This window comes from Erinaceus europaeus, chromosome 12 (assembly GCF_950295315.1).
Source record: "Erinaceus europaeus chromosome 12, mEriEur2.1, whole genome shotgun sequence".
Classification (NCBI taxonomy): domain Eukaryota; kingdom Metazoa; phylum Chordata; class Mammalia; order Eulipotyphla; family Erinaceidae; genus Erinaceus; species Erinaceus europaeus.
The window spans coordinates 102,515,815-102,521,614 of record NC_080173.1 but is presented as its reverse complement, the minus strand read 5'-3'; the positions used below and the strand labels follow the sequence as shown (position 1 = coordinate 102,521,614).

At 47.2% G+C, this 5,800-nt stretch overlaps 1 long non-coding RNA gene across 1 annotated transcript; it reads right to left on the bottom strand.

Annotated features, from left to right (window-relative positions):
• Positions 1–957: 957 nt before the first annotated feature.
• Positions 958–3,930, bottom strand: LOC132541776 (uncharacterized). Its single transcript, XR_009552869.1, has 3 exons — positions 3,847–3,930; positions 1,282–1,444; positions 958–1,195 (listed from the first exon to the last, which is right to left on the bottom strand). It is a non-coding gene; the product is annotated as an uncharacterized LOC132541776 (long non-coding RNA).
• Between the last annotated feature and the right edge of the window lie 1,870 nt (positions 3,931–5,800).

Genomic DNA, 5,800 nt, shown 5'->3' with positions numbered 1-5,800 from the left:
CTAGACACAAGAAGAAATTTCACAGTTCAAAATGATTGGACCTCATGAGGCACTTGGAATAGACATTTCACATCAGAAGTCAGGTCAATCAAAGCACACTCTTTCTAAACACTTGAAGTTTATTCACCTTTGGCATGGAAATCTGGACACTGGTGTGGTCGTCAGTGCCACATATCCTTCAAATTCGACCCACATATAGGGAAAGCACACTGGGACAGTGGCATATAGTTTCACTTCTCTTGACCTGTGCTATCATGGGATAAGGACAAGAATGCTGTGCAGGAAGGAGAGGAGGACAGGGTTTAGGATGATTGTCAGTCACCGGGCCTTGAAGAAGGGGAGTCAAGCACAGAGGGCCTGGGCAACTGCAGCTGGGGAAGGAAAAAGGCCTAGAAACTGCAGCAGGAAAGCTGCCTCCTCAGTTAACCTCAGAACACCCCGATAAAGCATGAGACTGAATAATCATTCATGACAGGTTCAAACCTGCATTGTAGAGATTGTAAGGCAGCATCTATCATGCCCACAGACCCAAGACATCCCAACCTTCACCATATGCTGTACTACCAAACTGACAGTAGTCTATGTGTGTGTGTGTGTGTGTGTGTGTGTGTGTGTGCTCAGAGCTCACCTATAATAGTCTCAGAGCATACGTGGCTAGGTAGCCAACCTCACCTGCAATCTACCTACAATGAACCCAGCTGTCAGGGCAATCAGGTAGCCCAGAATCTGTCTAAGCAAGAATGCATATGCAAAGGGACTCTCATGTCTTGCTTTCCTGAGTTCCCCATTCAATCCCATGCCTCACTGTCATCCAAAAACTGTCACCGGGGGAAGCTGGGGCACCCCCCACAGAATTCAGGGGCATGAGTCTGGCCAGTCGTGTTTGGATGCCTGGTAAGCCTCCAGACTCAGTCCACTGCTCCGGGCAGCAGACTACAAGCCCAGCAAGCACCCAGGCAGAGCTGTGTTTTCAACATGGATGGGAACTCTGTTCAACCCAACAATAGTGGATGAACCCAGCCTCTTACACCTACCCTTTGGGTCCCGCTAAGGGAATTTCTCCTGTGGCTTCTCACAGACCCAAACGCTGGTGTTCAGTTGTCCACACATCACACTCAGATTTCAAGAAGAGGGCATGCATGAGTGTCCAATGCAAAGTCGCTCTGCATGCAGGAACAAGAAGCTCCCCAGTGCCCTTGAGACGGAGAAAGAAAAGGAAGATGGGTGCCTCCATTGGCCGAGTCAGGAGCTTCCAGGAGAGATTGCAGCCCCACCACTCACCTGAGTGCATGAATCCTAGTAGCAAAGGCAACTGGAAACACTTGTTACCACTCAGGAATCCCTCTAGGAGCCAGAAGGCAGGCTGACCTCCTGGACCCGGGTTACTGGCCCAGAGCTGTGCTCCTAGATGGGCAGGCTTTCTGGCCATAGGTGAGAATATTGCCTAGACACAAGAAAGAACTTCAGGTTTCAAAATCATTTTAAACCCCATGAGGCACCTGTAAAAGACATTTCACAGCCATCAAAACACCCTCTTTCTGAACCCTGGAAGCTTCAGCCTTGCATCGAATATCTGGACACTGGTGTGTCCATCAGTACCACAGATCCTTTACATTCGGCTTAATAGAGGGAAAGCACAATGTGTGTGCCAGTGGGATAGAGTTTCACTACTCTTGACCTGGGCTCTCATGGAATAAGGACAAGGACGCTGTGCAGGAAGGTGAGGAGGGCTGCATTTAGGCTGAGTGTCAGCCTCAGGGCCCTGGAGAATGGGAGTCAAGCGCAGAGGGCCTGGACAGCTGCAGCTGGAGATGGACATATGCCTGGAACCTGCAGCAGGAATGCTGTCTCCTCAGTTCCCATCTGAACTACCCCATATGCATGAGACTAAATAATCCAAAGGGCAAAGAAAAGAAAATTTCAACAACAGGAAGGCTGAGTTCACGATGCATGCACTGACTTCCAGTAAAGGCCCAGTGAAGAAGGCACGTAGACACAGAGATACTGCCATGGAAATGAAGAGACAGAATATGGCTTGTGTCAGAGAGACTTACAAAGCTGTGGCTCCAGTAGCCTAGGTGAAATCACCAACAAAACAAGCCAGAGCTCAACAGTGCTCTGGCAACTCTCTTTGTATATCTGGGCCTGTCAATAAAAGAAGGATATAAGTAAAATATTACTGAGTGCAGACAGAGTGAGTGAGAGCCTGTGAGAGTCAGAGACAGAGAAGGAGAGAAAATAAAAAGAGGAGTTGGAAATAGACCAGAAGTCAAAAACCCCCTAGACAGTGTTCATTCATGACAGGTTCAAACCTGGGATGTAGAGATTGTAAGGCAGCAGCTCTAATGCCCACAGACCCCAGGCAACCCAAGCCATCTCCATATGTGTGTACTATTTGCCACAGGAAATGTATTGTGCATCAAAAGTTCCCTTCAATTATAAGAGAAAATCTATCAAGCAGAAGAAATGACCCCACATGTGATACCTGACTCAATAAATAAATATGCAAATAAATGGGGATGATCTAGGAGGACTTGAAAAAATAAAAAAAAATAAAAACAAAAACCACAAGAAGATCTGATGACAGCAGAAACATAGAAACCATCTGCTGAGAAACAGAGGGCTGCTTCAATAATTCCCTAACACTTCAGGGTCCAGGGAAATTAAGATTTCCAGAGAAAGAAAACAAACACATACGTATTGAAGCTTACACTAGAAAAAAGGAGGGAAGTTCTGGGCCATGATAATTACAATAAGGATGCTGATAGAAACACGATTAGAAATGCTACTGGAAGGTTCTATTATTTATAATTGTATTGAATCCTGCTCCAACTATATGGCCAATTATTTCAGAAAAACTAGGCTGTTACAAATGTGGTAATTCTGAATGAAGGTCAAATACATAGGTCGACCATTCTAAAAATGACAGACATATGTATATATGTATATATATATGTATGTATATCTTTATTATAAACTCTGAGTGATACTGGCATGGAAATGAGGAGACAGAATATGGCTTGTGTCAGAAAGACTTACAAACTGAGGCTCCAGTAGCCTAGGTGAAATCGCCAACACAATAAGCCAGAGCTCAGCAGTGCTCTGGTAACTCTCTTTGTATATCTGGGCCTGTCAGGAAAATAAGTATATAAGTAAAATATCAACGAGTGAAGACAGAGTGTGTGAGAGCATGTGAGAGTTAGAGACAGAGAAGGGGAGAAGAAAAATAGATGAGACCAGAATTCAAAAACCTCCTAGACTGTGTTCATTGATGACAGGTTCAAAGCTGGCTTGTAGAGATTATAAGGCAGCAGCTCTCATGCCCACAGACCCCAGACAGCCCCAGCCTTCACCATAGGCTCTACTACCAGAGCTGACAGTAATGTGTTTGTGTGTGTGTCTGTCTCTCTGTGAGTGTCTGTGTGTACTCAGAGATCACCTATAGTAGTCTCAGAGCATGGGTGGCAAGGTAGCCAGCCTCACCTGCAACTTATGTACAGAGAACCTAGCTGGTCAGAGAAAGCCAGCTAGCCCAGATTCTGACTAAGCAAGAATGCATATGCAAGGGGAATCTCATTTCTAGCTCTCCTGAATTCCCGATTCAATCTCATGCTTCACTATCATCAAAACACTGCCGAAGGGGGAAGCTGGGGCATCCCTCAGAATGCAGGGGCATGAGCCTGTCCAGTCACGTTTGGCTGCCTACTCAGCCTCCAGGCTCCCAGTCCACTGCTCAGGGCAGCAGATTACAAGCCCAGAAAGAACCCAGAAAGGGCTGTGTTTCCACATAGATGGGAAGTGTGTTGAACCAAACAATAGTGGATGAACCCGGCCCCTTACACCTACCCTTTGGGTCCGGCTAAGGCAATTGCTCCTGTGGCCTCACATCCCTGATCATGGTGTACTGGTGTCCACACATCACACTCAGAGAGATTCCCAGAAGTAGGCTTGCATGAGTGTCCCATACAACGTCGCTCTGCTTGCAGGAAGCACAAACTCCCCGGGCCCTTGCTATGGACAGACAAAAAAAGATGGATGCCTCCATTGGCCAAATTAGGGGCTTCCAGTCAAGATCACAGCCCCGCCCCTCACCTGAGGGCCTGGCTGCTGCTAATCAAGGCAATTGGAAACACCTTTTACACTTGGGCCCTGAGGACATACTCAGGAATCCCTCCAGGAGCTAGCAGGCTGGCAGACCTCCTGACCCCGGGATAGCTGTGCTCCTAGTTGAGCGGCCCTTCTGGCCAGTGGTGAAAACATTCCCTAGATACAAGAAAGAGCTTCAGGTTTCAATGGGATTTGAAACCCCATGAGGCACTTGGAACAGACATTTCACAGCCATCAAAACACCCTCTTTCTGAACACTGGAAGCTTCCGTTTTGCATGGAAAATCTGGACACTGGTGTGGCCATCGGTACCACAGATCCTTTACATTCGGCCCAATAGAGGGAAAGCACAATCTGTGTGCCAGGGGGATCGAGTTTCACTTCCCTTGACCGGGGCTCTCATGGAATAAGGACAAGGACGCTGTGCAGGAAGGTGAGGAGGGCTGCATTGAGGCTGAGTGTCAGCCTCAGGGCCCTGGAGAATGGGAGTCAAGCACAGAGGGCCTGGACAGCTGCAGCTGGAGATGGACATATGCCTGTTACCTGCAGCAGGATCACTGTCTCCTCAGTTCCCCTCTGTACTACACCATGTGCAGGAGACTAAATAATCCAAAGGGCAAAGAAAGGAAAATTTCAACAGCAGGAAGACCGAATTCACGATGCATGCACTGACTTCCAGTAAGGGCCCAGTGAAGAAGGCACGTAGAGACAGTCAGAGAGACAGAAGGACAGAGACAGACAAGGACTGAAATTCTGGCCCTGTGTTGATCAGTGCCAGAGCACTGAAGACAAACCCTCCATGCCCATGCATACTTCTTACAAGTGGCATTGTTATTTTATGTTTGTGAGGAAAGGTAACACTTAGAACATCTAGGTCTTAGCCACTCTGAGAAGCAACACTTGGCCGGCAGCCCACTCTCCAAAACTGCCCTCGCCTCTCCAAATTGGAAGTCGTCTTAGTGATGCTCCAGCCAAGATGCAGGCTGGCGTATTGCATCTCCCTGGTCCAGCCTCAGCCTGTCCTGTGTGCAGGGAACTGCACTATGTCTATTTCTTCTTTGATTTACAGTTTTGGGATAAGACTCGGTGGACAAAAAGAGCAAGAGGGAAGTAGATGATTTGGCAGTGGTAGTTTGTGCTGAGAGAGCTTTGTAGAGTGATATACGATATGGCTCTGTGAGATGTCTCTCATGACTGTGGCTCAGAAGGGCCAGGTGTATCCACATTGCTACCCTAATCCAGAGCTGTGCAGGTCTCTAGCTAAAAAATATTTTCAGACCTCTACATGTTACATATATATATATATATAGAGAGAGAGAGAGAGAGACACTGATGTAGTCATTTTCTATAATGGATTCAATGTGACATTCAGACAATTGATTGCTAAAACCTGGAGAGAAACTTTGCATCAGGAAAAGAATTGTCCAAAGGAATAAAATCTCCAAATCATTAGCTATATGCAGCTCCAACGGGACCGAGCGAAAAAGGCTCGAGAAGGAACTCATCCAGGAGACTCTCCACATGGACAGGCACCACAGGTTTCCTAGTCTGGCAACACAAACAGGGCAGCTGCTAGTTCCCAGTGCAAGCCTCAGGGCAAAAACCTCTCCCTCTTCAGTGTCTTTACATCTGAAAAGAAGAAAAGTGACCAAGGGCCAAGGAGAGCTGCACTGGTGTCAATATTGAGCTGTAAA